We start from the raw sequence: 12,244 nt of genomic DNA, 5'->3' as shown, positions 1-12,244 counted from the left end.
GCAGGCTGAAGGATGACATGGGACATATCACAAGGGCAAAGGGCACAGCTGGAACAGGGAAGAATGTAAGCAGGTGTGTTGGGATGCCCCTTCCTGCCAGGGGTTCCCAGAGATCTGTATGGATCACAGGGGATCCCTGGGTTCTGGGAGCAGAACTTGAAGCTTCTGCCACAGAGGAAGATGTGAGGAACAAACAATACCTGTCCCTTTTCCAGTGGAAAAAATAATAGAAAACTCAATGAGACAGAGCTCCTACACATTTTATTTCCATGTAGGGAAACTTAGGGCAACTAGTTTTTTCTTTCTTTCTGCTGGGCTGAGGGTTTCTAGATAAAAATTGTCCCCTGGGGGAAACTTATGAATTTTCATGGAACTTTGTAAAAATTTCTGCTGTAAAACACAATCAAATCAGGTTGTGAAAAGCGGTCACTTTGTTAAGCTAAAATGGCGTTCACCAGGGTGTGATGTCTGCCAGATGATGCAGGTAGACTAAGCGGCTTTGTGCATAAGGTGTGGAATGACTGAGGCAGGATGTTATGGCTGTGCTGGTTTAGAACTGTAGAACTGGAATTAGTCCCCCAAAACTCCTCCCAAAGGGCCTGATTCAATGGTTATGGAATCAATGCTCATTGACGTCAGTGGATCAGATCCTCAGCTGGTGTTAATCAGCAGAGCTCCATTGACCTGGAGGGAGTTTAATTGATTTACACTAATTAAGAATCTGGCCCAATAAGCTTTGAGTCACAACCAGTGTTAGGAGTACAGCATTGATGTCTCTGGGTTTCAGTAGCTCAAGAGCTAAAAAAGAAAGCAAATGTACCAGCCTGCCAGAACAAACTAAACCTTCCAAGTCTGAGTCCTTTTGACTGTCTTATCCAAAGTTGTGGGTCCTGAATACCAGCATACAAATTGTTTGAGGAACTGGGCTATCTAATTAGATCATCCCCCTACATTTTAAATATGTGGCCAGTCTAGTTATTTCATAGCACTGGAGAAGCTTCAAAGACAGAAGAGAACATAGTGATAAAGAATGGAAGGCAAAGACTAATGTCTCCTTTGTACCAAGCACAGAGACGTACAATACAATACGTACAGTGTAATGAACACCGGGTTGTAAAAACCCCCAAAAGAGAACATTTTTAAAGGACATATTTTGCTTTTGTTACGAATGTATTTGAATAGAAGAAAGCTTTGTGTATGCCAAGAAAGAAAGAGAAACCTTTCCAAGATGCTTTGCCATAAAGGACTGTTGTGGAGAGAATATAAAATATTGACAAAGCGGAGTACAGCCACATCTGTGTGCCGTGACACTATTAGACTGGATCATAGGGAAATGAATCTCTGAAATTCTTGAACAAAATAATTCCATAATGCTGACAGGTAGAAGGGTTACTTTCAGCCTTATAAATGAGAACCTGGTAAGCCCCAGAGGGTATACAGGCTCAACTTCAGTTTTCATCACACCTGAACCCTGTAACAATTTTTCTTCCATCCTAGCCTTTTTTTGGTTTGCTGTCTGATGGGTTCTAAGCTCGATCAGCTTTGGAACGGAGTGTTCCATTATGGCATTGCTGTAACCGGAATGGCAGGGAGAAATCATATGAACATCCTGATCCTTGTGAGAAAAGAGGTGCCTAGAGCAACCCAGACAGATGTCCTTTCAGAGTGGGATATGAGCCAGCGTGCAGAGGCTAAAATTCATGCCTGATCTTTGTGTATTGCTTCCTGTCTGCAGCACATGAATGAAGTAAGCATCAGATACACAGAAACTTTCCCACTCTCTTTGATCCTTCCTCTTTTCCACCAGTGTCTATTTTTTTCTATTTGCCTTGTTAGCAGGGTTGATCCTATCAAGACCACTGAACCTAAATTCAGTAATTAATTAGTTCTTCCCTTTCCCAAAAAAGACATTTGCCTACCAGAGGACCTTAAAGGGAAACTCTGAGTAAGAAACTTTATACAAATACAAAAGAAAGGAAAAAAAGAATCTTTTCAGAATGATGTTCCTGTTCCTTTTGATTTCCAAGTATTTTAATCTGGATAGGGCTTTTTTTAGCATTTCTTTTATTTGTGTTTCATAACGTTTGAAAAGCATTTTTTGTCCAGTTGCTTATGGAAAAGCTGCACTAAATCCCTTTGCAAAAATCCACAAACCCCAAATTAACTGTCTAATGTTTGAAAGAAAAGTGGGTTCTAATAACACCCTGAGATCTCAATATCTAATCACTAAAACAGTGGGTAGTCTAAAGGGCTGTTAATACAAAATAGAAGCCTTCATTAATTTGATCAAAACAAAGCATTTAAACTGACAGCTGATGTTTCACAGCGTGGACTGGGGTCTGCTTCATTACAGCATGATGATTCAAGAACAGTAACTCTAATGGGGAAAAATCTTTGCTCAAATAGACACAGAGCTGGTTTGCCTACGATCTGGGGTGGGAAGTTCACCCCTATGTTTGCGATAAATATGACCTGGACCTGACCATAAGCCTTTAGAAGTCATTGTTAAAATGGCCTTTGACTACAGCACCACCCGGAATACAAAGATAGTGTTATGACAAAAGTACAATGTGCCAGAACTTTAATTGTGGGATGAGGTATACCCAGGCCATAGCATATAGAAGAGAAACTGAGAGTAGCATGGACCAATTTGTTGCCAAATTTTACATACAAATAGCACGAAAGTCCCCTCCAATGCTGCAAGAATGCAAGGTACAGTATATCTCATAGCATTTTGTGTGTGGAAATTCATCCCAATGCAAAGGGCCAGCTCTTAAGACTTTAGCACATTTGGTTTAAAGTGGATTATGTTGTTCTATTTTCTATTAGTATTAAGGCCCCAATTCTGCAAGGTGCTGAGACCCAGACCCTCAAAGGTATTTAGGCACCTAACTCTCACTGATTTGCACTCAACTTTCATATATTTCTATGGGAGTTCAAAACTCAGCAACTTCCAGGAGACTGGTTCCCGATTTAATACGCGCAAATATTTTGATTTCCTTTTCATTCTGAATATTTCTTCCTCCTTCAATCCACTCGTTCATGCTAACTAATGAATAGGAAACCAACAACAAAATGTAAAATTCCTGTGAACGTTGGAATTGACTACACCCATAGTGGACATTTTCCCAAAGCATCCCTGTGGCAGCAGCAATGTAGTGTTCACTGTAGAGATAAGTGACTGTAGTGTATAGGCAAATGCCAGCCCTCTAGAACGCAGCTCATTTATTTACGAGATTGCAATAGTTCTGTCAAGTGCCAAATAAAGTTTCTTGCTCTCAGAGACTGTTGCCAGAGGTCTGCTGTTGAGGTGGGCTTAGCCAGCTACTAAATAATGCAGAGGCCCTTGTGCGTTTACAAAATGCTTCCTGCTACATTTCCATTTTTGCAGATAATACTGGGAGTTGTTAGACCTGCATAACTTAGTACAGTACCTTAAACTTCTAGCTGCTGCCACGCCTCTCCAAATACCCTCTCTGTCTATACCAGGAACTGGGGAATATCAGCATGCACAAAATGCACCAAACCTTGGCTTTTGTTAAGAAAGTGGTGAGAAATTATTGGTGGTGAGTGGTGAGTGTTAAGAAATTATACAGATAGCTACTTAGAATAAAACTAGTAAATTGGGCAAACAATGTGTTAGCAATTATTTTACTTTAATATTTTTTCTTGACTCTATCTCATTAAGAGCTGTTTTGCATTCTACAGGAATAATAACAAGAAAGCAAATGATGCCTGCACAGTGATGCTTTGTCTAGGAAAGTGTCTCTAGGTACGCTCCTTTCATACTTGTAGCTGCAGAGCGCAAAGATTGCTGCTTCAGGAGTCAGTTGCATTCATTGGCAGCACTGAAAATACGGCTATTAATATAGTAGGGATCCATCAGCAATTGGATCCTTCCAGAGAGAGGACATTGGTCTAAATGCAATGGTAGTATCCACCTGAACCAGTGGTGGCATCCACCCTGGCAAATGTGCTGTTGGGTTTGAGCAGATGGAATTCATACATTATGTATTCCAGACTTGCTCCCTTACTGGGGTTTACCTTCATTGATAATCTAAATAGCAACAGAAAATACAAATCTCTGCATAAGCGGGGTAGTTCCTAAAGGTTTCTCTGCAAGACCTCCTCCACCTGAGTTCTCTTTCTGAGATGGCCAAAGACAAAAAAATATTTGGAATTGAATGGAGATTTCCTGTACCAAATGTCCCATGATTTATATACTACTCCTGCAACTAATTTGCACTGACTTAATACTGGAGGATCTCAAAGTGGTGGTTCCTACCTGAAGATTTCTCCCCAAGAGTGCATGTTAAATATGGTCTAATTTTGTGGCATCATGCACTTTTTTTGGTTAAATGTGAACATGTCCTTAGGACAAATGGGAATGCTATCAGATTCACTGTGGCAGAACACACCCAACTACTAAGTGGGTGAAATTTTTAAAGGGAGTTGCAGCTGGGGGAATCTGCAAAGAGCTACATTTTGCATGTCTATGTGTATAGCCAGAACAAGTGACTGCATTCCTAAGTGCACATGTGAAATGTACGTTGTATGATGTGTGTGGGGGAGGGTTATTTTGCAGATATGCCCTCTAAATGATCCTTTGAAAAATTGCCCTTCAATATACCCATCAGACATGCTCTTTGGGGGAGATTTTCAATGGCACAAAGGACCTTTTGAAAGTTTTTGGACAGTGGGCACCAACCATCTCTGCATGCTTTTGAAAATCATGGCAAGGTCACTGTACAAGGTGGGATGGGAATGCAAGACCAGGGTCCAGATCGACAAAAGAACTCGGGCACCTACCCTCCTCTTTCAGTGCCTAAGTCCAACATTTAGGCACCCCTGCCCTTCACAAAGCCATCACTCACCAGCTGCCTAACTCTGCATGTGCCACATCCCTGTAGGTGCCTCGGCTGCTGCCAGTAGGTGCCTAAAGCCACCTAAGCTCTGGGGGCAACCTACTGCCAACAAGCTGCTCAGAGCCCCGGCTCATTCCTACTTCTCAAACCTGGCGTTCCCCCATCTATCTCACCGGCGGGGTTCAATTGGGTAGGTGTGCTCAGACAGCTGTGTGTGTGTGTCTGTGCCTGTCCCAGCCTCGTGGTTAGATATAAATCCCCACTTTGCTTGATATGGAGCATGGGATGAGGGTTGGGTTCTCTACTTTGCCCCTGCTCCCTCTCTTGTTTTTTTCTGAGAAAGAGCTAACTTCAGGAGAGGCTTCATGGCTGAGAATCCTGAGTGGAGATACGTGCATCCCACTGCCCTGTGAGTCAGGCACCTAAGCCCAGACCAATGGGAGTTAGGCACCTAAATACTTCTGTGACTCTGGGCTCTAAGCTTTGCCCGTTCCCTCAGCATTTCATTCCTGGCTACCTTGGGCAGCTGCCTGTTCAGTTTATTGGCTTCTGAGAATCCTATTCTAAGGTGCCTACCCAGATTGCCTGGGGAAGCCAGGTGCCTCACTTGAGGATGAGAATTGCACCGGGCTGCAGGGCACCTAGTAATTAGACACTTCAATACCTAAGTGTCCAGCAGCTAGATGCCAAAGGAAGGGAGAAACACAGAGAATGCTGTGCTAGGATAATCAATTTGGAACATACGCAGCTTAAGATGCTGGCTATTATGAAGGTTTTCTAGCTGTCAGTTGGGAAGGAAGAGGAATTGGTCATGTTCTCTGCTGCACCCTGTGGTATTCTCTGCCATTTTTAAAGTTTTAGTTCATGAGGGAGAAGCAGACACTTCTATAGCCAGTAATAAAACTCAATCAAAAGAGGAGCTACAGTAGGTGTTTGCAATTCAGTGTAATAATAATAAAGAGATGTGGGGAGAGACTTGTTACTCAGGCCTTGCTTTGGAGTTTCATTTTCCTTTTTGGGCTGTTTTTCATGCCCAGCATATCACTTTGCTGCTAATATGGATCCTTTAAGCCCCTGATTCCTACAAAATACAAGCCTTTATGACTTATGGGGTTTTATCTGTTCTTGAATCTTTTTACATATTATACCATTTAAAATGCAACACTCTGCACCGTATATTTCTGCCTAGACTGCAGGGCCTGTTAACATTGCTCAGTCTTGAAGCTGTTGGGTACATGCTCTAACGCTGCCGTCTCGGTGGCTCAGGACCACTCGACACTGATGTACCAGTTTGGATAAAATAAAAACTGACCAAAACTTAAACTAGGCCAAATCCCACAAGTGACTGGGCTCAGCAGAGGACTCCCTGGGTGAAATTCTGTGGCCTGTGCTATCCAGTAGGGCAGACTCAATGATCTATAGTCTCTTCTGGCCTTAAAATCTATTACGTTTTGGTGGTTGAAGTTCAGCTACTGCTTTCCCCAACTATTTTATTGTAATTATTATTTATTCTGCAGCAGCACGTTAGAGGCCCTAGCTAAGATTAAAGCCCCATTGTACCAGGCACCATTTAGACTGCAATGAACTGCACCTGGCAGAGGGCTTGCAATCCAATGGACAAGACAGGCCAATGGTGGGATGAAGGAAATGCTGTTCTCCCACTTTTACGGTAGGGATCCTGGCTCAGCCCCTCCGACCGGACTTGTAGTTCAGTGGGGAAGTCCACATTCAGTGGGCAAGGGTCCCTTTTTGACTGGACATTCTGGTCGAAAACCAGACATCTGAAAATCCTAGTGAGGAGTAATTAACCATTGGAACAACTTAAGTAGGGATGTGGTGGGTTCTCTATCAGTTGGAGTCTTTAAATCAAGATTGGGTGTCTTTTTCTAGCTCAACCCCAAGATGGGGGCTTCATGAAGGAATCACTGGTTGGAATTCTCTGGCCTGTGTTATACAGATTAGACTAGGTGGTCATAACTGTCCCTTTTGGCCTTAACATATACGAATCTATGAACTCACCAGGCTGCACTAAAAGGGAAGAATGAGCAGTCCATCAGTGGTGGTTGATGGACTGCTCAGAGGATGTGAGTAACGAATTATTTGCAGGCCTTCCTCCAAGAAGACATTAGGAGGAGCTGGGACCTGTTGAAGAGTGAAGTGTGTATGGAGGAAGAGAAGGAGGAAGAGTGCTGGTGCCCTTTGGAGGGAAAGGGAGACCTACAGGAATCTCTTCAAAAGTTTTGCTGCTTCAGACTTCTTGTGTACTCTGAGCAAATCCCTTAGTCTATATGTGCTTCATTTCCCATTGGTACAATAGCATTGCCCTACCTCAATGGAGTATTATTGAGAGAACAAAGATATTAAAAATTGAGGGATGTTCAGGTACTGCAGTAAGGGGGGCCAGGTAAGCTCCTCAGATAGATAGAACTAGCAAGCTGATCATATTTCTCTCTTTTAGAGTGGGATTTTCCAAAGCATTCAATATTGGCCAAATGCTGCTCTCACTAAGAGCAGTGGGAGTTTTCCCTTTGTCTTCAGTGAATAATTTAGGCCAATGCAGAGTGCTTTTGAAAATCCCTCCTTTAATCTTTCCTCCCATTTTATCACCATGGTAACAGGGTGCCCATAGCCAAATGCAATATTCCAGGTGTGGTTACCCCAGAGCCCTATGGGAAGGAGCTAACTATCTGCTTTTTTTATGATATAGTGCTTGGGGCACTAGCTTTCCTTGCCGCCGTATCACATTGCAAACTTGTGTTTAATTTTCTCTTTACCATTATCCCTAGGTCTCTCTGTGTTACAGCGTTTCAGGTTTCACCCTCCCATTGAGTAAATGTGTTCTGGATTGACTTCCCCCTCGCGCCGTGGTGTCAGCTTGAAGTTTGCTAATTTGCTTCCTGAATCTGTAACTTCTCTCAGCTCCTAGTATTATTTCTCTGTTTTGGTAGGTGTCCCAACTCCTCCCAGTTCAATATCCTCTGCAAATGTAATTAATTTGCTCTTTTCTCCCTCTTCTGGATCCTTGACAAAGATATTTGGTCTGCTGCTTATATAGGGAGCACCTTCCCTGAACTATCAGGCTACTGTTCTTTCCTCAACACTGACTTCCCCTGTGACACCTTCTGAGAATCTGCCAGTTAATGAGCTGATCTTACTCATTGATAGGGGGAAAAATACTTCCAAATGAATAAGCACCAGTAATTTACTGCAATTCAAATATGTGACAATTTCTTCTTTCCCTAATTCTATCAACAACAAAAAGGGGGGGAGGGGAGAGGAGACAATCAAGTGTGTCTTGCAAGATCTGTTCTTCATAAACTCAAGCAGTGATTTGTTCCTGGGCTTATCTTCTAGAGACGCAGTAATTTATCTTTCTTAGTCTGTGTTCCATTATTTTACTAAGGATGGAGGATAGACTTATGGAATGGTAATTTCCAGAATCCTTTATTTTATTTCATTTTGGCCTGGAAAACTGAGGAGAAAGCAGGAGAATAACTATCAAAACTATTGAAATCATCATAAAATGAAAATATATTCTTTAGGTAAACTAAATGCCATATTATAAATAATTACTCTATGAAATATTTGCTTTACTTTGCGATTTTAGTAATAAATAGCTTATTATATACCTGAAATGCTTCTTGCTCTCCTGTTTCAAAACAAAACCCAATTTCCTAGTGAACTGAAAGAAAGTTTACTTTATACTTCATAAACTCTGTAAGGAACTTTTCATTTGAAGGGGAAGTTAACTATCTGAAACAAAATGACAAGTGTACTGGTCATACTTTTGCATCCTATGTACCAGCAGGGAGGAAAAAAGGGTTATTTCACAGGATTTTAAAACTAGAATAAATGTTTTAAAGGGGAATATATATTTCAGGATGGGAAGTGGAAGAGGTGTGCTATTTTTATCTGTTTACTCATTGAAATAAAGATGAGCATGTAAATTATAACTAATCTCTTAGGTTACTTTTAAATTCATGGTATAAACAGGTTTTTCTTTGTGTCTCAGTTCTTTTTGGCCTAAACATATGAACAAATTCAGTACTTTGAACACAGCAAATACTAATTTCTGCAGAAAGGAAGTGTTTTCCATTTACTTTTTGTCCACTCAAAAATAAAAGCAATGCTTACAAATCAAAACTTTGAGAATACCCTGAATAAAATGCCAGAGCACCTTTGTTTTCATTTAATAGTAGGTATCTTTTAAGACAATGCACTGCAAATAAGTATGTAGTGTCATTTGCACTATTTGACTTTTGTATTCATGGTTTTCAGAGAAAATAGGTGTGAAAGTCATTTTTAACTTGACACAGAATGTCTAACTCCAGCAGGCCCTTGGCAAAAGTTGTTACAGACAATTTACAGCAGGTCTCATCATCATCTCTGTGACCCAGTCATTAGAAAGCAACATTGCTTCCTCGGTCACACACACACACACACAGACACTTTATAGTTAGCCCCAGAATGCATTTGTCTCCCCGCCTCCCACCCCACCCCCGAAGGACTACCACATAGAGCTGGGTGGGGAACTGTTTTCCAGTCCCAGGAGAGTTTTCAAGACATCCACTTCTTTTCCCATCCCAAAATGGGACAAAGAGGCAAAATCTCAAAAACTGGCACAAGTTGATCATCTGAATTGTTTTTCAGCTTGAGTGAATGGAAACATTTCATGTGGGGTTTGGCTAAACAAACATTTTGTTTGTAGCAAGCTCTGAGCACTTACAAGTAACCTCATTGACATCAATGCCACTGTTTGTGTAAATGCACCATTTAGAGGAAGGGTTGCACGATATCACCAATAGGGCCCCATTCTATTTACATGGAGGCCCCTTTACACCTCATTGGCAGTGGTGGAGGCCTTAAAAGGGTTTAAATGATACCTACATCCACTTTACAGCTCCTGTACACAGTCACCTCACACAGGACAAGGAGTCCTGCCAAGACTCTGAGGTGGAGGAGGCACAAGAAGGAAAGGAAGCCGACTTGTCTTTAATACTGAACGAAATCAGGTTGAGTAAAGGCTAACGCCGAACAATGTGCTGAGGAGAAATGACTAGGATTAAACTGATTTAAGTGCCAGGACAAGTGCTGCAGAAGATAGAATTAGCAGCAATGAGGCTAGTATTACAGGCCACCAAACCGAGAATGAAATGCATAACATGAAAATGTGCTCTCTTTCATAAAACCGATGACCTGGAAAATTGCCATAGGAGGTCCGATTCGAGTCATTGCACACCGAAGGCATAGATATAATAAAGTTCATTCACCTTCTGCTCATGGATCTAGCTGGAGGGACAACTCCTCTTTTCTTAACACTAACTGCTCACAGACTTCCCACCAGCAAGCCCAGAAATGACAAGGAACTAACACCAGTTCTTACGGTGTTTTTGAAAAAACAAAAAAAGTTCACACACAATGAATCTGCATTCAAAGTGGTCCAAAATAAAAAGAAATTGTGTATGAAAAGCATTCCGCTTACTTTTTCAGGATCTTTCAGCTGAATTTTCTTGGAAAAGGCAGCATCTAGCAAGCTGTGGTCTTCAATAAGCCTTGCAGTACAGTTATTAGTTGTATTGAAGATTTATACTACTGTAATGCATGGAGTCCCCAATACCCCTTGTGGTATACAGTATAAAATTACATTTACAAGCCCTGCTCCAAAGATCTTACATGCTAAGAAAACACAGATGTTCTTGGAAGGGGCATAGACTTCAGCTAGCCCAGCAAAATGTTTGTGTTTGTCAAGGCTCAAGGTCTTGATCCACAACAATAACTTGGCGAAGGAGAGGTCTCTGGGATAACAGAACTGAAGAGGAATAGTATTAGTGCACATTTAACTAAGCACATGACTGACTGTGGAGGATTCTTTTGTTTGGTCTTCCTAACACTGGCTTGTTTCTGTGCTGGTATCTCGGGATTCTGCTGACCATATGGATTCATGTATTGTTTGTTTGTGTTGGAGGCTGGCAGCATACTGTCTCCAATTTCCCATCCGGAGCTCCTGCAGTGTAGTTGTTGTCTGACCTCCCCAAACCCTCCCACTCAGTTTTTCTGAGCCTGATCCAATGCCCATTGAAGTCAATGTGAGCTAGTCCAGTGTGTTCGGTGGGCCCGTAATGGATAAGAAGGACACCATCTGTGTAGATATTTTAAAATGTAGAAGAAGATGCTGAAATTCCCCCTTCATTATGATTATCGGCTCATTGCATTTGCTTTTGAAGAAACCGTTCATTAAATTGTATTTTCTATTTTAATTTATCATTTTTTACCAGTTAAACTAGAGCATGCCCTAGAGGCAGTTGTGTGAAAAGCCGCTCAGCTTGATTTCAGCTCCTCCTGTAGAGCATTGTAAGAAACGCTCTGGTCCTGTGTTTTTGTTAATCTGACTTTAGTTCACGCTCGGGCTCCAGAGTGCAGCTACTCTAAAAATACTGTGCAGTTTAACCTCGATTATCTGCTGTATGCTCCAGAGAGCCGCTCCTGGAAGGTCTCTGTTTGCCCGCTTTTCCTCCTTGGTTATTGGAGGTGAATTAAAAGTGGTCACTCCTGTTATTGTTTTCTTAGAAAAACATACTCACAGGCTTATATGTTTAATTTAGGCATGTGGGTCACATGTAAAGGCCGACAAACTGGACCTCATTTCAGGAGTGCACTGTGCAACAAAGGAGGAATGCACAAGTGTTTTTAGGGCGTCTTTGTGCTCTGCAATCCTAGGCCAGCTATATGTGTTATCGGGGCTCTCACTGTCAGCAGCCCTAAAGGAAAGTTTGCTGCAGGGCACAGAAACCCCAGCCATGCCCCATTAGCTCTGGAGTCACCCCCTGCATTATAAGTCTGGAGGCAGTTGCCATAGGAGTGTCTATTGTAGGTGAAGGAGCTGGCAGTGGTATACCTGATTTCAGTGCAACTACTCACATACTTAGCCCCCATCCAGTCAAGTAGCAATGTTGGTTAAGTAAAACACATTGAAACAGAGGTAAATTTAGGTCAAGAGCTATAATGATGTTGATTGATCGATTACATGAAGCACATGCTTCACATCCCATTTAAGTCAGCTGTTATACTCCTAATTGGGACAGTGGATAAAAGATGCATAGTGAATAGGAGGGACAAGGGAGCATTAATAATACCAGTAATACCTAGCTCTTCTATAGAGCTTTTCATCAGACAGAGAGATCATGTGCCCTCGCTTTAAGGGTATTCCATTTCAATCTATAGGATGTGTCATTAATTACCTCCTCACTTTACTCAGCATGCCTCAGCTCCTTCATTAGATTGGGGTTATACTGCCATCATCTAGTAAAAGTAGCCTATTAAGCCAGACAAAGTAATAGAAATTGGAGCGTGATCTGCCCATGTTATAGGTACTATATTTG

Source organism: Trachemys scripta, chromosome 5, assembly GCF_013100865.1.
Source record: "Trachemys scripta elegans isolate TJP31775 chromosome 5, CAS_Tse_1.0, whole genome shotgun sequence".
Lineage (NCBI taxonomy): Eukaryota > Metazoa > Chordata > Testudines > Emydidae > Trachemys > Trachemys scripta.
The sequence above is the reverse complement of the archived record's forward strand: the minus strand, read 5'-3'. Positions refer to the sequence as shown.